Source organism: Triturus cristatus, chromosome 11 (genome assembly GCF_964204655.1).
Source record: "Triturus cristatus chromosome 11, aTriCri1.1, whole genome shotgun sequence".
NCBI lineage: Eukaryota > Metazoa > Chordata > Amphibia > Caudata > Salamandridae > Triturus > Triturus cristatus.
Window position 1 is genome coordinate 226,897,467 of NC_140594.1, and position 23,667 is coordinate 226,921,133.

Consider the following 23,667-nt stretch of genomic DNA (forward strand, 5'->3'; position numbering starts at 1 on the left):
CCTGCATTTTCTTAATTAAATAACTTTTCGTAAGTAAATATCCGAAAGTCATTTCCTCATAGTGTATTACGTGCTATATGGTATTGCTCTGATCGATATATTAACCAAATATTGTCGTTTTTTTTTTATACCCCTTTACTAAATCAAGCCCTTATCTGCCACAACATCAATTTATGACACTCCTAAAATTACTAAGGAAATTACTAAAGAATTCTGCCCTTGTGGGCTTAGACCTTACGATAGCATTGATGTAAATGCCACTGTAAGGTCTAAGCACACATTCTATCAAAAATTTACATTTAGACCAAATAATCTGTTTTCCTTCCACATTACATTTACATCCATTAACGCACCTTCATGCTGCGTCTGTTTCAATTATCATACTCCACTTTACGCCACTCCATTGAATGCCACTAGACTCTACGCCACTCCACTCTATGCTATTACACTCTACGCCACTCAATCTCTACATCACTCCACTATACGTCATTCCAGTCTACTCTAATCCACTGTACGTCACTCCACTCTACCCCACTACATGCCACTCCACTCTACACCAATATACTGTACGCTATTACACCACTCCATTTTATTATGCTCCAGTGTATGCTAGTACACTGTACGCACCTTTACTCTACTTACTCCACTCAGTCCACTGTACGCTATTCCACTGTGTGCAGCTTCACTGTACAACACTACACTATTCGAATCTATGCCACTCCACTGTACACCACTTCAGCGTACATCACTGCACTGTACGCTATTCCTCTGTATGCCACTCCAGTTTATGCCACACCACTGCACACCACTCAACTTTATGACAACCTACTCTACAACAATACACTGTATGCTATTGCATTGCACATCACTCCATTCTACAGCACTACACTCTATGGCATTCTGCTCTACCATACTACAATATACGCTATTCTGCTGTACGACACTCCACTCTACGACACTCTTCTCTACGCTATTCCACTATCTGCCACTCCACTCTAAGTCACTCCACTGTACGCCACTCCACTCTACCCCACTCCAGTGTACGCTATTCCACTGTATGCCACTCCAGTATATGCCACTCCAATCTACGCCATTTCAATGTACACCACAACATTGTATCTAACTCCACTCTACCCCAGTCTACTCTAACACACTCAACTGTATGCCCACTCCCGGTACATCACTCCACTGTGTGCCATTCCACTGTTTGCTGCTCAACTGTATGACACTCCAGTCTATGCTAGTACACTGTACCCTACTACACTGTATGCCAATACACACAACACTATTGCACTGTATGGATCTGCACTGTACGACACTCCACTCAATTTTATTCCACGCTATGCTACTGCTCTCTACGCCATTCTACTATACGCCAATTTTCTGTATGCTACTCCATTCAACGCCACTGCACTCTACTCCACTTCACTCTACGCCACCGCACACTATGTCACTCCAGTTTACGCCACCGCACTGTAAGCCACTTCACTATATGGATTGTCGCCACTACAACAATCCACTGTACACTATTGCACTGTACATCACTCCATTCTATGCCACTCTACTGTACGCCAAACCACTCTATACCAATCCAGTTCAGTTCAGTTATGTCTTTATTTCGATTATCAAAATCATAAATGACAACATGCATCAACAAAACTTAAAACTGCAATATTGTACATTAATACATTGGCAGACATTCTTACAATCATTAAAAACAGTTGAAATTGTCAGACAATGTATCAATTAGTATATAAAAGCTATTCATTTTATATAAAAAAGTACTAAAAGCAGGTTTAAAAAAAATAAAATGGGCTGATTGTAAACATGGTATATTGCAAATGCTAAAGCTAGTGTGGATTGTTGTTGGTAATTACAACTAAAGAGGCCAAAACTATACATAATGCTTGGCTGTATAATCAGATCCTCGTCTTATTTGCTCGGATAACCCACATCCAGCTCAGAAATTTGGCCACTGATATCACAATAGGATCCTCAGTACAAGTTTTCAGAATCCTTATAGCCTCCATAGCTAATCTTCTGCCTGTGGTCTTACAAATTGGTTTCAACCATTTGTGCCGGGGGGGCCTATAGACAGGACATACAAAGAAAATATGAGCCAATGACTCAGTCTTGGCTGGACAGAAGGGACATTTATCATCCGTTGGGGGGGTGCCAACTACTGGTAAATACTTTGATGGGAAGCGAACCCACCCTAAACTGGTGGTACAGCTTCCTATCGATTGGTCTGGTGATAATGTCCCAGTATTTTTCTAACTTTGGCTCATGTTTAAGCTCATGGAAAACACTGGTCAACGAGCAGCTTTGGTGGTGGGTAGATTGCTGCAAACTGACCATGTTCCAATACGCTTCCTTCAAATCCTTTCTCGCAGGAAAGGTGGTGGCCTCTGGATCCTCCCATAGCTTACTCATCCCCATGTCGGTCAGTGTGTGTTTTAAATTCCTTATCCAGGGGATTCTGGTTGTACCACCCCGTGACCTAACTTCAGAGAAAGCTTGGGCATACAGGGTAAGCTCCGGAGTAGTCCAGAGCCTTCTCCAGAATGCTACCAGTCTAAACCGTGCCTGGTCCACGATTTTGTTACGTCCCAGGTCCAAATATAAAGGCCGCAGAGGAGTAGACTGCGGTAGGCCAGTCAATGCTCTCACAAATTTGTTTTGTGCAACTGCCAGAGAAGTTAAATCATTGAAACCCCATAATTCTGCCCCGCAGAGGAGTAGACTGCGGTAGGCCAGTCAATGATCTCACAAATTTGTTTTGTGCAACTGCCAGAGAAGTTAAATCATTGAAACCCCATAATTCCGCCCCATACAGTGATAATGAACCTATTTTAAGGTTGTACATTTTTAGCGCTGGACCAATTGGCTTGGTCTTAGAAAGCCTATACTCTTTTAGCAGTGCACCTGCAAGTTGGGAGTGCTTGAGCGTCAACAGATCGATCTGGTTTTTCCAGCTGAGTTTCTTGCCCAATGTTAGCCCTAGGTAGGTGAAGGTGTCAGTCTGCTCCAAAGGGACATTGTTCAACACTACACTATTTGAATCTATGCCACTCCACTGTACACCACTTCAGCGTACATCACTGCACTGTACGCTATTCCTCTGTATGCCACTCCAGTTTATGCCACTTCACTGCACACCACTCAACTTTATGACACCCTACTCTACAACAATCCACTGTATGCTATTGCATTGCACATCACTCCATTCTACAGCACTACACTCTATGGCATTCTGCTCTACCATACTACAATATACGCTATTCTGCTGTACGACACTCCACTCTATGACACTCTTCTCTACGTTATTGCACTATCTGCCACTTTACTCCAAGTCACTCCACTGTACGTAACTCCACTCTACCCCACTCTAGTGTATGCTATTCCACTGTATGCCACTCCAATATATGCCACTCCAATCTACGCCATTTCAATGTGCACCATTACATTGTATCTAACGCCACTCTATGCCAGTCTACTCTAACACACTCAACTGTATGCCATCTCCCGGTACATCACTCCACTGTGTGCCATTCCACTGTTTGCTGCTCAATTGTATGACACTCCAGTCTATGCTAGTACACTGTACCCTACTACACTGTATGCCAATACACACAACACTATTGATCTGAAAGAAACACGTTAGTTAGATTCCTCACCTTAGAATATCCCCAGGCGTCAGACTGGATCCGGAAGATTTTTCGTCAGCAATACCCCTTGCGCGTCGCTAGGCGTCGTCTGCGGCTCCGCGTCCGTCGTCGGCGTCGCGCGCCGGAATGACGTAGTCGGAGTACTTAGACGCCGCCCTCGCGCGCTGACGTCAGTTCTTCTTTTTTCCGCGCCAGTAAGCGCAGATCCGGGAGAGCTACCCCTTTAGTCAATTTTTGACTAACTTTTTGATCCTTTTTGATCCTGTCTATCGACACCGGTGCCGGTAGGATGCCTGGGTTTAAAGCCTGTACGGACTGTAGCCGATTGATGTCGGTTACGGACCATCACCGCCGGTGCCTGTACTGTTTGGGCCTCGACTACGACGTGGAGTCGTGCTCGGACTGTAAGGCCCTGACCTCGAAGGCTAGACGGGAGCGGTCCCGTAAGCTTCTCGAGCTTTGCCACTCGGCTCCGCGCGCCTCTCGATCCCGGTCCGGGAGGAGGTCCAAGGATCGGTCGCGGAGCCGCAGCCGACGTCACCATCGGTCGTCGGGATCAAAGTCTTCGGGTAAGTCGAAGCATTCCAAGAAGTCCAAGAGACGACATCGCTCTTCGGACTCCCCTCGCCGGTCGCGCGACTCGGACGAGGGTCAGGGTGGTTCCACCCCCGCGGCTCCGGCGGAGCCGCAGGCGCCGCGTCCGTCCCCATACCCTCCGGTCCCTGGGACTAACGCGACGCCGGCGGAAGTCAGTGCCTTCCTCTCGGCCATGAGGAACCTGGCTCCGCCGTCGGCGCCCGCTGGTGCGCCTTTGGGCCCCGCGGACCCGACTGGGCTGCCTTGCCAGCCGGCGGCTCCGGCCCCGGCGCCGTTGACGGCTCCGGCCTCGACGCCGCAAGCGCCCGAGGGACCCGTTCTCGAGTCCCCGTCGACGCCGGTCAACCTTGTCACTCCTCCACCGGCGTCGACTCCGGTTCCACCCCCGACGCCGACGTCGACTCCGCTCGACACCGTGCCCCAGTTTAGTCCCGGTCCGGGCCCGGCGCCGGTCCGGCGTCGATGGACGCCGAGATCGACGCCGCTAGAGACACATTTTGTCTACCGCCCGGCTCCGTTACTTTCTCCTCTACACCAGGAGTCGGATGATGGGGACTACTGGGAGGGATCCGAGGATCCTATGGCCCATCAGGCCCAACTGTCCCAGGACTGGGCAGATGAACTGGGGGAGGCCAGTGGTCTGGATACCTCGCCAGACACTGGATTCATCTCTCCTCCGACTGTGGCTTCGGAGGAGGGTGCTGCTTTCTCCGTGGTGCTGCTCAAGGCGGCCGCAGCCCTTGGGCTCGAGCTACCTGCCGTGGCTGTGAGGACGAACGTCCTCACTGAGGTGCTTCAATCTGCAGCAAGCTCCACTGAGCCTCTGCTGCCGTTCAATGAAGCCCTCACTGACGTTCTCCAGGGCACCTGGTCCAAGCCCTCCACAGTTCCTCCTGTGGACAGGAACGTTGCCAGGCGCCACCGCCCTGCTCCGGGCGACCCCAGTTTTCTGTCCCAACACCCTACCCCTGAGAGCCTGGTTATCCAGGCCTCCACCTCCCAATCCTCTTTCCCGACCGCCCCGCCGGACCGGGATTCCAAGAGACTGGAGCAGTTTGGCAAGAAACTGTTCTCATCCCTTAGTTTGGGCCTGCGGTCTTTGAACACCGCTTGTCTCTTGGACCGTTATTCCCACTCTCTGTGGGATGCAGTGGAGGACGCGCTGCCCCTGTGTCCGGAGGAGGTCCGGACACGACTTACCCAGGCTCTGGCCGATGGGAGGGATGCCGCGCGACATGCCATACGTTGTGGGCTTGACACCACGGACTCGCTGGGTAGGGCCATTTCCACCACTGTGGCGCTTCGACGTCACGCCTGGCTGCGGTCCACGTCGTTTTCCGGCGATGTCCAGAGCACTCTCATGGACATGCCATTTGATGGCACTCGCCTGTTTGGCGAGAAGGCGGACAGTGCGCTGAACCGCTTTAAGGACTCCCGGGCTACGGCCAAGTCCTTGGGCCTCTCGGCCCCGCGGTCGCAATCTTCCGCTTTTTGCCCCTTTCGTGGCCAAGGAAGGGGTGCCTCCTCACGTGCGCCTAGCCACCAGCCGCAGAACCAACCTGCGCGCGGACGTGGTTTCCGCCGAGGCGGATCTGGAGGACGACGAGGTCAGCCCACATCCACCCCGGCAGCATCCGCCTCAAAGCCTTCCTAGTCCGAGCTTTCAGGCCCATTCCACGCCAGTGGGCGGCAGAGTTCGCCATCACCTGCTCCACTGGCGGTCCATCACATCGGACAGGTGGGTGCTGCAAATCGTCCGAAGGGGCTACTCCCTCCCCTTCGAGACGACCCCTCCAGCCATGCCACCGCAGCACCACCGTATCTCGGGGGATCACTTGCATCTTCTCCACGAGGAGGTTTCCGCCCTCTTGGCCAAGGGGGCCGTCGAACGCATTCCGAGCCCAGAAGTAGGTCGTGGTTGTTATTCCCACTACTTTCTGGTTCCCAAGAAGGGCAAAGGGGGCCTCCGCCCTATCTTGGACCTTCGGAACGTCAATGCCTTCCTCCGGAAGGAAAGGTTCAAGATGTTGACTTTGGCTCAGGTTCTAGCTGCCCTAGACCCCGGAGACTGGATGGTAGCGTTGGACTTGCAGGACGCTTATTTCCACATCCCCGTCCTGCCGGCCCTCCGGCGTTACCTGCGGTTCACGGTGGGCCAAGAGCACTTTCAGTTTACCGTGCTCCCCTTCGGCCTCACCAGTGCCCCTCGGGTGTTCACGAAAGTGATGGCGGTGGTCGCAGCTCATCTGCGCAGATCAGGGGTTCCAGTCTTCCCCTATCTCGACGACTGGTTGTTGAAGGCGGGCTCGCCCCAGACAGTCGTCTCCCACCTCCAGACTACGGCGGATCTCCTGCATTTGCTGGGGTTTTCCATCAACGTGCCGAAGTCACACCTGAGTCCCTCTCAGAAGCTCCTCTTCATCGGAGCGGTTCTCGATTCGGCGCAGTTCCGGGTCTATCCACCGGAACAGCGGGTCCGGGATATACAGGCCCTGATTCCCATCTTTCGGCCTCTATCCTGGGTTTCGGTCAGGCTAGTGTTGCGGCTTCTGGGGCTGATGGCCTCCTGCATCCTACTAGTGCATCACGCCATGCGGGCTCTGCAGTGGGACCTGAAGTTTCAGTGGGCCCAGCATCACGGCAACCTGTCTTGATCTCGGAGGGCACTGCACAGCAGTTGCAGTGGTGGCTCACGGACCGCGATTGGGTCATGGGCAGAAGCCTCTCCCTTCCCCAACCGGAGCATGTCGTAGTGACGGATGCGTCCCTCCTGGGATGGGGTGGCCATATGGGAGAGGCGGAGATCAGAGGCCTCTGGTCTCCGGCGGAGTCTCGTCTCCACATCAACCTGTTGCAGTTGAGGGCGATCCGACTTGCACTGAAAGCCTTCCTTCCCTCTGTCAGGGGCAGTGTCGTGCAGGTGTTCACGGACAACACCACCGCCATGTGGTATTGCAACAAACAGGGCGGGGTGGGGTCGTGGACCCTTTGTCAGGAGGCTCTGCGCCTCTGGACGTGGCTGGAACACCAGGGCGTCACCCTAGTGGTTCAACATCTGGCGGGCTCTCTGAACGCCAGAGCGGACGAACTCAGCCGCCGGTGCATGATGGATCACGAATGGCGTCTGAACTCCGAAGTGGCGCAAGGTCTCTTTCAGCAGTGGGGAGAGCCTTGGTTAGATCTATTCGCCACCGAAGAGAACGCGCAATGTCAGCAGTTCTGCGCGTTGGAATTTCCAAGGCGGCACTCGCTCGGCGACGCTTTTCGTCAGGAGTGGAGTTGCGGTCTGTTGTACGCCTTTCCGCCTATACCACTTCTGCCCAGAGTGCTGAAGAAGATCAGGCACGACCGGGCCCAAGTCATCTTGGTGGCTCCGGATTGGGCACGAAGATACTGGTATCCCGAGCTACTCAGTATGTTGACCGATCCCCCGATACGTCTGCCCCTTCGGGAGGATCTTCTGTCGCAGCAGCAGGGGACGGTCCTCCACCCGAACCTGTCCAGCCTCCACCTCCATGCGTGGAGATTGAGCAGCGGCAGTTGATGCCATTCGACTTGCCTCCTGAAGTCTGTGATATCATTCTGGCAGCCAGGCGTCCCTCCACAAAGACGGTATACGCCTGCCGGTGGAACAAATTTGTGGCATGGTGCACAGCAAAGGCTGTGGATCCCCTTTCCGCCCCTCTTTCTGAGGTTCTCCTCTTTCTTCTTTCTCTGGCCCGGCAGGGCTCTGCCCTGGGCACCCTGAAAGGTTATCTTGCTGCCATCTCTGCCTTCTTGTGGCTTCCTGATCAGCCTTCTCTTTTCAAGTCCCCTGTGGTTACACGCTTTCTAAAAGGCATTACTCACACGTTCCCTCCTGTCCCTTTTGTAATGCCTCAGTGGGACTTGAATCTGGTCTTGACATTCCTGATGTGCGCTCCCTTCGAGCCTCTTCACAATTGTCCTCTTCGTCTTCTGACTCTTAAGACTGCTTTTCTGGTAGCCATCACCTCGGCTAGACGGGTGAGTGAGCTCCAGGCTTTATCTTCAAAGCCTCCTTTTCTGTCTGTTCATCCGGACAAGGTTGTCCTTCGGCCTCGTCCCTCCTTTCTTCCGAAAGTGGTGACTCCATTTCATCTTGGGCAGTCTGTCACCTTGCCCACCTTCTTTCCGCCTCCGCATCCTTCCAAAGAGGAAGAGAGGCTCCACCGTCTGGACCCAAAACGTGCGCTCTCCTTTTATTTGGACCGCACAAAGCAGTTCCGGGTGGACGACCAACTTTTCGTTGGATACGTGGGTGCTAAGAAGGGGAAAGCTGTGCACAAACGGACCATCTCTCGGTGGGTCGTTTTGTGCATCAAAATTTGTTACTCTTTGGCAAAAAAGGACCCTCCTGTTGGGCTGCGCGCCCATTCTACTCGGGCCACAGCGGCTACTACTGCCTTGGGACGGGGAGTCCCTTTGCAGGACATCTGTCAGGCGGCGACGTGGGCTTCGCTACACACGTTTGCCAGGCATTATTGCCTTGACAGCCAAGTCCGGAGGGATGGCTTCTTTGGCCGTTCTGTCCTCCAGGACTTTCTGGTGTGATCTTGGTTCGCAGACCCACCACCGGGGATGGTATTGCTTGGGTATCTATTCTAAGGTGAGGAATCTAACTAACGTGTTTCTTTCAGATGAACAAGTTACTTACCTTCGGTAACGATGTATCTGTAAGAAACATTAGTTAGTTAGATTCCTCACCGACCCACCCATCCTCCCCGTTCTGCGAACTGACATCTAGGGTTAAGGTTATCCTTTTCAGGCCCCTAGATTTTATTTTTGGCACCAGTGTCGGTCTTTGCATGGCTCTGCGTTCCTGGCGCGGAAGGCTATGTACAAGAACTGACGTCAGCGCGCGAGGGCGGCGTCTAAGTACTCCGACGACGTCATTCCGGCGCACGACGCCGACGACGGACGCGGAGCCGCAGACGACGTCTAGCGACGCGCAAGGGGTATTGCTGACGAAAAATCTTCCGGATCCAGTCTGACGCCTGGGGATATTCTAAGGTGAGGAATCTAACTAACTAATGTTTCCTACAGATACATCGTTACCGAAGGTAAGTAACTTGTTCTTCTATTGCACTGTATGCATCTGCACTGTACGACGCTCCACTGAGTTTTATTCCACTCTATGCTACTGCTCTCTACACCATTCTTCTGTATGCCAATTTTCTGTATGCTACTCCACTCGACGCCACTGCACTCTACTCCACTTCACTCTACGCCACCGCACACTATCTCACTCCAGTTTACGCCAACTCACTGTAAGCCGCTTCACTTTATGGATTGTCGCCACTACAACAATCCACTGTACACTATTGCACTGTCCATCACTCCATTCTATGCCACTCTACTGTACGCCAAACCACCCTATGCCAATCCACTCTACCCATCTACAGTATCTGTCCAGTGTATGACACTCCATTCTACACCACTCTACTGTATGCTAGTCCACTATATGCCACTCCACTTTATATCACAACAATGTATGTCAATAGCACTCAACGTTATTCCAATCTACACCTCTACACTGTACGCTACTCCACTGTATGCCATTCCAATCTGCAATGTAACACAAACAAGTAAGTGACCCCACTCACCAAGTGGACAGGGTTCCAGTTAGCACTCAAATTTTAAAAAATTCCCCTCAGAGTTGATGCACAAATCACACCAATCATTCAAGCTCCACTATACATACACCCCACATTGCAAAATTCCCGCATACAAACACCACAGAAGTTTGGAAAAAATATATAGCTTTAATCCTTTTATAAAAAAATATATATTACATTAACATTCTCTAATGGATATCCTTTTCATATAAAAACACACTTACATCACTCAAATAATAAACAAAATAAAAATCTGTAATAAATACACTCACAATCAGCAAAACAAATTTAGACATCAGTCATCATAACCCAGAAAATCGCCCTATTGTATCATCATGGGTCCATGAAAATATCATATCTCATATAGAAATACTGATCTCTACATGGAGATGTTAAATGTGAGGTGTATGTAAAGTGGAGTTTGAGTGATTTTTGTATTTACTCTAAGGGGAATTTTTATAACTTTAGTGCCACTCCACTATATGCTATTGCACTGTAAAGTGTACACCACTCCACTGTACCTCGCTCCACTCTATGCCAGTTCAATCTAGAACACTCCATTCTATGCCACTCCACTCTACGCCTCTTCACTCTATGCCAATCCAGTGTATCCCACTGCACTCTACGCTAGTCCACTGTACACTACTCCATTCTATGCTATGTCACTGGACACAACTCCACTCTCGCCACTACCCTTTACTCTATTCCACTCGACCTTGTATGCTATTCTACTATATAACATTTCACTCTACGCCATTGTACTGTATGCCCCTACACTGTACCTCACTCCTCTGTATGCTGCTCCACTCTATGACACTACACTCTCCACTACTCCACTATGTGCTTTTGCACTCTACCACACTACACACTACACCACTCTACTCTTGGACACTCTACTGTACACTATTCTACTCTATGCCATTTCACTCTACGCCACTCCACTCCACTCCACTCCACAACACTCCACTCTACAACATATACTCTATGCCACTTCACTATACGCCTCTCCACTCTACTTCACTACCCCACTCCACTGTACCCCACTCCACTCTATGCCACTACACTATACTCTGTTCTAACTACACTCTATGTCACTCAACACAAACTTATTTGACTGTATGCCACTCCACTCTTACTCCACTCCACTCTACGCCACTATACTGCACACTACTCAACTGTATGCTATTCCATGATACCCCACTGCACTTTACAACACTCCAGTGTACGCCACTCCTCTGTAAGCCACTCTGCTGACGCTATTCCAATCTATGTCACTCCACTCTACGGCACTCCATTGTACTCCAAGGCTATATGTCCACCCATTTAAATGGGGCGGACGGACACATAGCCATTTCTCTGCTTGAGTAGGGTTTCACCTCCCCAACAGGTGATTCAATTTCTCACAGTCACTTTTTCAGAGCTCGAAATCCTTTAGCGGGGCTAGGCGCTATCCAAAGAGGGCTCCACAAGGCCGCATACCTTCTCCACGAGGTCCCACTAAATCAGATTTGCTGCTGCGGAGAAGCTCTGAGTGGGGGAAATCTTTAGACCAGCAACAACACACATTTATCAAATCCGCTTGACAGGTTTGTCCCGGTCCTCGGGAGATCTTAAAGTTGAAAATGTTTCTAAGTCACATGTTTTCTGGGCTGGTAGAAGAATTCCAGCCAGACGCAGCCAAGGATTTCTGGACCTCAGGAATAGCACTTGGCGGTCAGGATGCACTCCAGCAGAGGGTAACAGTTGCGTCCAGTGGAGGTCCAGCTGTCACTGGTTAGCTGGGCAGTTGCAGGAAAGGCCTCTTGTAGCTTGTTGTATCCCTATAGTTTTAACTGGTAGGCCTTATGACCCCTAGAGTCCACTTCTTTGTTGTGGGTACAAGCAGGTCCAGGCTGTAGGAGGTTGGCTCAGTATATAGTGTCCACCTAAGGTGAGTCACTGTGCACTGAGTCCAGGCAACCGTTAGTGTTATTGTTTAGGTCCCTGAAAACCAAAGGTCTCAAGGGATAGCTATGGAGAGCAGCAAAGGCTTATCCAGCAGATGTAAAGCAATGCATGTACCAGTTTGGTCGGTCAGTGGGCTTTTCAAACAAGAAAGGACCACACCAGGTGAGCATAAAAATACTGTATATTTATTACTAAACACTAGACACTAAGTTGGTATACCTCCTTTCCAGAGGTATCAATTATACACAAGGAATACTTAGAAAACAGGTAAATAGCATAGGGAAACACATAGGGCCCCACCAGGAGGCAAAACCATATACTAAACATAAACGTATACTTACCAAAGGACCCCGAAGGACCCACTTGGAGGAAGAAAGGTTGGAGAGTCACCCCTCCTGTGGATACCCAGAAGAGACGGATACCTGTACCAGGGAAAGCTCTGTAGACGCCAATGGAGGGTCATGGAAGTTCTGCAGCTACAGCGTCTCGTGGACCAGGCCAGTAGTACCAGGATGAAGAATTCAGATGAGAAGAACCTGAAAGCAGAGGGGACAGAGTCCAAACCACTCGGAGGGGACCAGGAGGCACAGGAGTACAATTCCTACCCGGGTTGTCGGTTCTTGCTGAGATGTGGTGAGAAGAAAACAGCAGCTATGAAGACCAGGTGACATCATAGAAGACCAGGAGACTCTCAAGAGCTGTCCCACGCCAGTCGACGAATGCAGGGGGAGGTCAGTAACTGGCAGGACCACCAGTGAGCATTGACAAATGCAATCAACAGTTCGGGGTGAAGAGGCAGGTATGCAGACCAGCAAGTTCTAAGGGACTAACCCAGGAAGGGTGAGTCAGGACCGTCCCTCAGCACGATGGAGAGCCAGAAGGAATCGGTGAAGCCCCCTTGAGGACCCTCTGGCAGCAGGCACAGGTGGTTGCAAGGAAGCCCCAGCAGCACACAGAAGAAACCCCATGACGCAAGGGATGCAGGCAGGATAGACTGTGGCTAATGAAATCCAGAGTATTTAAGCAGAGAACATTTACTTTTTAAAAGTTACTTTTCCGTAATATTTATCGAAAATTTGACTTGATCATTAAATCGGGCTTTTGATAAATATTAAAATAATGTTGAATCTTATTTCTAGCTGGTCCCTACCTAGAGATAGCAGAATTAATATTTGATATTGCTTCCGAGTGTTTCTCTATAGGATAATCAGCCTTCCAACTGCAAAAATATCTTTTAGGTGTTAGTCACTATAAGGACATGTTAACATTACATTTCTACATGTCGTACTTGTAAATACCATGCACCCTGCCCTCTGGGGTGCAAGGCCTACTTAAGGGTGATTTATTAATGTTTAAAAGGAAGGTTTAGACCAGTCAAAATGGTTTATTTTGCCAGGTTGAATTGCAATTTTAACCTGTTCTAATCTGGCTGCAATGGTAGGCCTAAAGTCACTATAGTGGGTTGTAAAATAGGTGCTTACAGGCATGGAGTACACCTTGTAATATATACCAGGGAGTTATGGATAAGTTAACTATGCCAATTAGGGTTATGCCAATACAATCATGTTTAAAAAGGGGGGACCATAGGCACTTTACTACTGGTTAGCAGGGATGAAGTGCACAGATTTCTACAGCTAGCAAAAAATGATAGGGCAAAATCTGCAATAAATTAAATATAATTATTCACCTTAATATAAAACATAAGTTAACACACACCTAAACCCTTAAAGAAATCAAATTAATTATTTTTTAATTGTGTGTTTATTACTTTTTACAATGACAAACATAAACTTAGGCGATAAAATAAAAAATAAATATGCCGTAGGGTGCAGTCATTTAGGACAAAGGAAAATATCGATGGCACATGTACTCATTCAATCACGGAACTCGCATTAAGGCAGGGCCTCACCTACCTATGCAAGGTCAGTCACAGCACATTACAGGGAGTGGCTGTTTAATTATGCTTAGATAATATATTTCTATCGCTAATTGTGACCCATCCATATATTAAATTACAATAAATTAAAAATAATTATTGACCTTAATGTAATATATAAGTTAACCCTAACCTAAACCCTTAAAGAAGTAAAAATGAATACTATTTTATTGTGTTTTTATTCATTTTTTACATTGACAAACATCATGTCAGGCGATATAACAAAAAGAAAAAGAAAATTGCAGTAGGGTGTAGTGATGTAGGTCAAAGAGACAAATCTATGGCACAGGTACTCAATCAATCACTTTACTCATGTTAAGGCAGGGCAACAGCTGCCCATGCAGAGTCAGTCACAGTTAGCGCATTACAGGGAGTGGCTGTTGTGTCAGTACATACTTTGATCAAATGCTAAGTCACCCCTCTGCCTCCTACTCCCTGTGTCCTGTCAGTGCTGCTTCTCTCAGGTCAGGCATTGCCAAGTGTGTGCTGAGGGGGGGCGAGCTTTTGGCAGCATCAAATACCAATATTCATCAAGTCTTTCTTGACACTAGGACAGTAGCTCCCATGGAGCCAGACGTCCACCCCAGTGTATTGCCACCCTTCTCTTGGCTATGAGCAGGATCATGGCCATGAGTTGCAGGAGGCAGCTAGAGTATTGCTCACATACCCTTGCAGTGAAACCATAGGGTCACTGCAGGCGTCCCAGCCCGATACATCCTCATTGCAATCCGAAACAGTGGTCCAGAACTGAGCCACTTGGCCGCATCCCTTGGCTAAGTGAAAAAGGTCAGCATCATTTCTCCCACATCGGACACAGAGAGTATTGTTCCACAATCCTATTTTACAGAGCCCTAAGGGAGTGTGGGAGATCCTTTGTAAATACTTGACATGTATTCCTCTCAGTCTGTAAGTAGAGGAAAGCACGGCAGTCTGGTTGCAACAAGACTTCCAACATTTGTCAGTAAGTGTGGATCCTAGATACTGGCTCTAGCATTCAGCTGACCCAGGTGCGACCACAGGTGCCCCATCCTACATTGTTCTGTACAGTCTGGTAATTTGTTTTTTTGGGGAGGGAGAGGCAAGCATACTCTCCAGGGCAGGCAAGCCTGCAGGTTCTCAGGGGAATGTGGGGTGCAGGAATTTGCAGACAGCTCGCAGGCAGTAGTACATTAAAGTGTTGAGCGGTGGACTTTTGGGTCTGCACCTTTCGCATTTCAATGAAGGTGCTGTCTCAGTATAGATCGCCTATTTCCTTGAGGCGTGCCGGGGTCAATTGTCTCTGAGCCTGGCCCTCCAGGGTAAGGGGTAGCATTGGGTTACGCTCCTGCTGCAGTATATCTTCATACAGGCAGACTTGTTAAACCTATCGACAAAGCCTGTCCCATTCCCATGTGGTGCATTGAATCGTGTCTACCATACCTCTAGGGTGTTTTGGAAATTAACATATAACCGTAGGCAAGGGGCAGGGAGATGCATTATCAGCATCCTCATCTATGTCAGGCAGCAACTGCATTAGATGGAACCAAAGATGCTCCTTCTGCTCTTGTGCATAATAGTAGTACAACTTAAAGTCAGGGGTGCTCAGGCCTGCCTGCCCAAACGAGAGCATCAGCACATCCCATGCCAGAAAGGAAAAGCATTATAACAGTCCAAATTCAATTGTTCACTTAAATGCCCACATGCATATCTCCTACTGATGGTACCCTCAGAAGGAGTGTACCAATCATGCCTGTAATAACATGCGTTCCATATTCAAATTATTATCTCGGGGGAGTGACATTGTGAGTATGTCATTCCATGTATATGTATGCAATTCTATGTGTCATAAGTGATGGGGAAAATGAAGGGATCAGAAATGGTCTTGTTCCTGTTTTATGTGTCATTTGTAACAGGGAAAGAAATGGATCAGTCCAAAAATAGTCTTGTTCCTAGGGTCCAATTTCAATCCCCCCAAAATACTGTAGTTCATGGTCCATGTTTAGGCCATGTTCAACTGCACCCAAACGCATTATCCATAATGCCTCTTGATGTCTCAAAGTGAGTTCTCTGTTGACACCAAGGGGGCAGGCTTTATATTGTCTAGTCCAAAAAATCTGAACTTCTTATACGTGCCCTGCATATGGCACTCTGTCATATGTGCGGCTATTGGATATCTCTGATCTTGATATTTAACTGCCCTAATATGTTCCCCTATTCGCTCTTTGAGTGCTCTGATAGTGCTGCCCACATATATTCTTTTGAATAGGCATTCCAAAATGAAAATTACATATTTTGTATTGCAGTTGATGTTATATCTGATGTCATAAATGTTGCCATACGCACCTACAAATTGCTTTTGTTTATCTGCTGCCCATCTGCAGGCCATGCAATTGCCACATTTGTAAAAGCCGGTCAAAAGTTGAATCAACCAGTTATCTGTCATATTGGGTCTCAGGTAGGTAGGACTCAATTGTGCTCTCAGTGTCCTTCCCCTCCTGAACGTTAGACTGCATTTTGCTGTTGTGTAGTCATGTAGTGACTTATCCTATCGTAATATGTGCCAATGTTTGTCCATGCTTTTTCTGAGTACCTTTGATGCCCCATTGTAATCCATGACACATCTTAATGGCCCTCTGTCTGTATTCGTAGGACTTTTGTCACGTAATATGTAAGATCGTTTAATATTCAGAATTTTTCGTTCAGCTGTCCTTATAGTCTATGAGTCAAACCCCCGTGCCTTAAATCTGATTTTCATATCTGCCACACATGTAGTGAAATCCCTGTCAGTGCTGCAGTTTCTTCTTGCCCAGTTCTCCATAGGGGTAAGCTTTTATCTGGTCACTGGGGTGTGCACTACTCACATGTAGCAGGGCATTGCACGCCGTCAGTTTTCGATGCAATCTGCTCTGTATTTGGTTGTTGGCAATGAAAAATTCTATGTCCAAGAATATGATCTCTGTCATGCTGTATTAGTATGTGAATGTAATTCCCATGTAATTTTTGTTCAGATGCTCACAGAAGGCAACAAGTTGGGTCATTGTGCCTGACCAGATCATAATACAGTCATCTATATATCTTCCCCAATATATAATGGAGTCACACCAATCTTTCCCTCTGGGACCCCAGATCCACTCATCCTTCAACCATCCCATGAAGAGATTCACGTAGAATTGCGAGAATCTAGATCCCATGGCTACTCCCTGTTTTTGTCTGTACCAATCTCTTCCAAATAAGAAAACATTTTTGAAGAAGATCACATCAACCATTGTTATCAACATTTCCGTATATTTCCATTGTGTTGCTGGTCTCCTGTTCAAAAGGCGTCTGATTGTGTGCATCCCAAGATCTACATTGATGCTCATATATAGTGTTGTCATGTCTAGTGTGGTCAGAATCATACCCTCCTCCTATGTTACATCTGTGAGGAGAATAAGGATTTGTTTCATTTCTTTGATGTAAGAGGGAAGATTATGTACTAGTGGCTGGAGGAAAAGATCAACATATTGAGATATTTTCTCGGTAGGTCTCCCTATACCGGAAATAATCGGTCTACCAGGTGGGAATGGTATGTTTTTGTGTACCTTTGGTAAGGTATATATGCAGGGAAATTGGGGTCTCACCACTTTCAGCTATAGAAACTCATCATTATCAATCAGACACTTGTCATACCAAATTTTCAAATGTGAATTGATTTTGTCTATCAATTGTCCCATAGGGTTGCCCCTAGGTTTCTCATAGCATGTTGAATCAGAAGGTTGCGCTAATAATTCTTGATTATAATCACTGGAATTCATGACCACTATGTTGCCTTCCTTGTCGGCTTCCCTGATGGTGATATCCCCATTCTTTTTCAATTCCATCAATGCAAGTCATTCTCCTTTGGACAGATTATCATCATGTGTCCCTCCGTATGTAAGTTGTCTCGTATTATACCTATCCATGTCATCTAAGACTAGTTTAAGGAACACATCAATGGTATTCCCACTGGGTAAGACAGGAGTCCATTTGGATTTGTTTTTCAAGCCACTTGTATTGGTCAAGCCTGTTATAATATGTAAGTCCTTAAGAAGGCGTTCCATATCTATGGGGTCATGTTCTAGATCTGTGATCGATAACAGTAACTCTGTATCACGTACATCTTGGATGGTTAAAATATCAGACAGGCACTCAGAAGCTTTGTCAATCAATACTTTATTCTAAATAGTGTTCAAGTTAAAACATTTATTGAGTTTCAATTTCCTTACAAATTTGAACAAGTCCACCTTTGACTTACAACCCATCCCTTTACGTAAGACAGTTATCATACCATTTGTGAGGTTTTTATTTGACAGGTTTATCACTTCCAAATCCCTGTTCTGAGTTCCCTCTAATTCCTCTTGTTCCAGGATCTTAGTTTCATTCCTCTCCTTTTTGCCTGTAGTCCCTCCTCTCTTCCCCCTTCGGATCTTTTTGTATCTTCCTTGCCCTTCACTTGTCCTCTGTTCCCTCTTTTTATCAGACGCACCTCCCTTAAAAAACGGTTATGTAACATATTCGGTAACACAGAGTCTGATCCGGTCTCAGGTTCACTTTCATTAGTAGGTGTGGTATTGAGAGATGTTGAACTCGAGCTCACAGAGGCTCCCCTCGTGTCATTTTCCTCATTCCCTGTACTCGGTAGTGATCATGTGATCATATTTCCTAGCAAATGTAAAAATTATACCCTGTTTGTAATCAATTTCATCCCTTTTTAATTTGCATGCTTTCCTTTGTTTTATATCATCCTGATGTTTCTGAATAATCTCAATAAGAATTGTATAGTTCTTTTCTGTAGCTTCTTTAAGGTTCAGGTCCCTAATCTCAGATTCCACCATTGAAATTTCTGTTTGTAGACTTTTAGCCTTGCGTTCAGCATTTTCTATTAGGATGCCCATTAATTTCGTGGAGTTAGATGTCAATTCCTTCTCCCATATCATGAGAAGAGCATCATCGAAATCGTCATATGTGGGCAGAATTTGTGACCTAAGACCCCTCGGGATTCTATCTAGCTTTAAATACTGTTTCAGTGTGATGCCATCCCACCACTTGGAGTTCTCACTTTGTTGAGCCTCTCTAATCTGATGAATTTTTCCCTCAAACCTTCTCTCTGTTGTTGGTTCCCACTACTTAATGATGTGACTACTGTATCCCCCTTTGCCAGGTTGCTGAAAGGTTCTTCAGCTATTCTGTCTTGATCCATGATGCCTAGAATATTTATATGTTAGTCCCCGTTGGAGCTGCCTGACCTGGTTTAAAAGTCAAATGATACACACCATGGGTGATAGATTCCCGAGTCTCTAGGAGCCACTCTCAATTATCGGTATATCAGTTTCCACTAATATCTATAATAGTGGTGCCCAAAGGAAGGAGGAATCATCCCACCTCCTAAATTGAAATCCAAGAGATCTCTCTAAGTACCAAAAAGCGATTCCCAAGCACACACTTTCAATTCAATAATGTACACAATATGAAATATCTTGGACAATCTTTGTCTTTGGTTTTTTATTTTATTTTGTTTCTTGGTGCCCAGCCAACACATGTCTCGTCGTATCTGGTATTTCCCACGACTTGCTCAGAGCTACAATACAATGAAAATGGTATAATGAATTTGCAGTGTGTGAGCCCACGCACCACACGCTAGAATATGTGATAGAAGTGGAATTCAAACAAAGTTAACCCATAACTGGAGGTGTCCTGATGGAAAGTGCCGTCATTATTATACATATTTACATCTCAGAAGTACAATATGGTGACAGGGATTATTATAGTGATTCATATGGTCAAATAACTTAGAATTGCACACATATACATGGAATGACATACTCACAATGTCACTCCCCCGAGATAATAATATGAATATGCTACACATTTTATTACAGGCATGATTGGTACCCTTCTTCTGAAGGTATCATCAGTAGGAGATATACATGTGGGCATTTAAGTGAACAATTGAATTTGGACTGTTATGATGGGAACACCATGCTTTCTTTGCTTGCATAATGCATAACGTTAGTGGGTTCGGTCACACAGAACCACTTACGTTTCTCTTTATTCTTGGCAATATTGGCTATCTAATGCTGGTAATGCTTTGCACTGCGTCTCACGGATTTAATTGCATGGAATTTAGAATGTTTCAATCCTTACCAATGAAATTATATAGACTTAATATGTGTAAGGGGTGATGATCTACACCACAATTGAAATCAACTTATTAGACCATATGAATCACTATAATAATCCCTGTCACCATATTGTACTTCTGAGATGTAAATATGTATAATAATGATGGCACTTTCGATCAGGACACTTCCAGTTATAGGTTAACTTTGTTTGGTTTCCACTTATATCACATATACTAGCGACTGGTATGTGTGCTCACACACTACAAATCCATTATACCCTTTACATTGTATTTACTGAGGAAGTCGTGGGAAATACCCGATGCGACGAAACACGTGTTGGCTGGGCACCAAGAAACAAAAGAAAGTAAAGAACAAAAGACAAAGATTGTCCAAGATATTGCATGTTGTGTACATTATTGGATTGAAAGTGTGTGCTTGGGAATCACTTTTTATGTACATAGAGAGATCTCTTGGATCTCAATTTAGGAGGTGGGGGGATTCATCCTTCCTTTGAGCACCACTATTATAGATATTAGTGGAAACTGATATACCGATAATTGAGCGTGCCTCCTAGAGACTCAGGAATCTATCACCAATAGTGTGTATCCTCTGACAAAAGAAAAGCTGTCCATCAGCTTTCGAAGTACTCCAGCATGTACAGCACACATTGCTATGCCAGTTCTGACATTTCCTTGGTATGCAATGCGCACATTTCAATTCCAGTTTGTGCATTCCAGAAGCATGCATTAACATTCCATGCTCCACGTTGGTCCACTATTTAAGACAAGCATTGCCATGGCAATTTCCAAATTGTCACAGTAATGCACACATTGTCATGACATTTTCCACAGTGCCCTAGAAAAGCACAAGTTACCAAAACAGTTTCCCTGTTAACTGAGGCACACAGATAATCTCACATGCATACATGTCAGGTCTTCCATGCTGTTGAGCTACTCCACATTGCGGAGGCATTATAGGCTTCTTGCTGGTGTCATTTCACCATGTCTGTGATGGTACCAGTAGAGGCTTGGTGCTGGGTGGCTGGGGCAAAGTGCCCATAGATCCAAATGGGTTGTGGGAGATGCACACAGGCGTCTTCTGTATTAAATTTAAGTAAAGTAGCGTTAGGTCAGGTGTATGCATGGTTTAGTTAGAGTTTAGTTAGTCCCTCCCTCAGTTTGTTTTTTCTCGCCCTGTGTTGTGGAATGTTTCCTGACAGTCTCTAGATTCAAAATTGCTCCATTTTCAGAGGAGGTAAACAGATTCCTATTTACTACATTATACATATTTAAACATATTAGAGGGCTACTCACAAAGTTAAATTTACGTGTGAGTAAATCTACACTTTTGGGCCTGTTCACAAACTGCAGTTTGTTGTATGTTTAGTAATATTACAATAGTACTAATAATGTACTACTAAATGCTGTTCACTAACATATGTGCAAGGTCCATGGCTCCCCCTCTCCTATCTTTGTTTGCGAAGATCTCTGCCTTCAACTTCCGATATCTTCGCCCACGTGGGTATACGTTTTAATATTAAGAGTGGGATGGATGGGAGAGTAGTTGTAAAATGAGGAATACTTATTACCAAATAGGAGGGGTGAAGGGAGTAATAAAGAGGGGTTTAGGGAGGGTTAAGGAGGAATTGAGGGTGGGACACACACCACCACTCAAAAGAATTAGCTAATTGCTGTTCACCAGCTGCACTTGTGTAAACAGTACCCAGAAGAACAACCAGGATCCCATGGAGAACACTCAGGATCCCATAATGTGACACCTCCGAAGGAATGGAATTTTCTCTTGTTTTCTCTCATGTGAGAGACGACTCGCTGGTAGGACTGAGAAAAAGTGAGGATTGAGAGAACTGTGTCGGGGCGTTTTGGATAACTTATACCACAATAAGTGCAGAGTCTATCTTAGTGATGACAGGAAAGGTATAAAATGCAAACAAAATCTATGTCAATTAAAGAAAGTAGTTCAATCAACAGAGATAAAAAACTTTTCTCCAAAAGATAAGAAAGTTAAACAGATAATGTGAAAGATTCTCACGATGAAATGGAACTATGGACTATCGGAGGTAGGTAGTATGACATTTTCGTGCACTGCAAAGGTGTAAGGTCTCAAAGGGCATTTACTGTGTAAAGGCCAGCTCAGATCAGGTTGTTAAGAGAAACTGTAGCAATTTTTGAAAAATAGAGGCTTAGACCTATTTTATTACACTGACGGTTGTTAAGCAGATTATTTTCCCTGTTCGTTATACATATGTGCCTCTGTTAATAACTAATAAATATTGGAATGCTTTACATTGTATATTTTAGTTTGCAACAATGCCTTTGTCCATCTTGCAGCAACTGTAAATGGCCTTAGGTGTTGGCAAAGTGGAGGCACTATATTTGAGAAGAGATTAACCCAGAGAAGAAAGTGATATTCTGTATGTGCCCTAGCACATGGGTTCATAAAGTACAGTTCGACTCATCTTCTTGTGACTGAAAAAATGAGACCCCATCGCTTGTGTGTGTTTTTATCTCACAAACCTATTGAACAAAATGGGAATGCTCCTTACATCTCCTGTTCACTGCAAAGCAGAGGTGTTGTACAATTGGGCATAATAGTGGGAAATGCTAAGGGGATAAGAAATACTGCATGTGCAACACACACACATTATTGTGGCTGTCTTTACCCTGGTGTAACTGTTGGTTGCTCCATTCTGCATTATACCATCCGAACACAGTTCATATTGATTTGCCCTAATGTCTTTGTTCAAGTTCAGCGTTTCAAATTTCAAATTCAACTATCTTTATTCGATCTTTGGATAAAAATAATGAAAGTGCAAAGTACGATACTTCACAGCAAAGATTTATCATAAAAACTGTTAGCCTTTTTACAAATATAATTCAAAACATGCATGCAGGACAAAATGAACTGCTACATCAGAATGCATTAGGTTAGCCTGTGCTACCACCACTGCTGTTACTCCAGTATGTGGAATGTAATTCATCAGAGTTACACAAAACTTCATGGTTAAAACATTAAAACATCAATGCAAAATCAATAAAAATACATCGTTTGTTACAAAATGTGCTGTTATATAAAGTGCATTTACAAAGAGATAAGCTACATTCAGCCCCATTACACCTCCATCGATTTCCTACTAGGAATGGACATTTTAAGGAAGCAACAAACACTGGAACAGATATCGGGCTACCTAAATCTGAAGATACGCTAGAGCCTCCCTGCTTTTCTTAAAAGCAAATTACTTCAAAATGTGCTTGAGACAGTTAAAAAAGCTATAACATTTGCAAAAAACAGAAAGTTGAACGTTTCTTTGCTGTATTGTATTGTAATGAATTAAGTATGCTTAGATGGCAAGTTGTGGGTTTGTAGTGTGGCTTATGTGAGTGAGAGTGCTGTGGCTATGTATGTGATGACCACAGCTGTGCTCTTATTATGCCATATGCTTTTGAGCCTCAACAGATAGTGGTGCGGGAAATATTTGGGAGAGCGTTCACATGAGCTTTAACTGTTCAAATGTAATGAAATTGTGCCCAGGAACGATTAATGGTAATAGGAATAGAACAATGCTTCAAACCTTTTTCAAGTTTCAGAGTGTTTATTTAGGGCATAATTATTTTGACAAATTAGGTCAGTATTGCTGTGCATTGCTTAGAAAAGCTGCTTGGCTTAGCAAAAAAACTGTGCGCCAAATTGTTATGTTAAGAAATATCTTTTATTGAAGCCAGGATTGTAATGAAGGGGGTGATTTT

At 45.8% G+C, this 23,667-nt stretch overlaps 1 protein-coding gene across 1 annotated transcript in view; it reads right to left on the minus strand.

The window, feature by feature from the left end:
* The window catches only part of LOC146783944 (sodium-dependent serotonin transporter-like), a 733,782-nt gene that overhangs the window by 595,775 nt on the left and 114,340 nt on the right, over positions 1–23,667 (minus strand). The window lies entirely within an intron of this gene.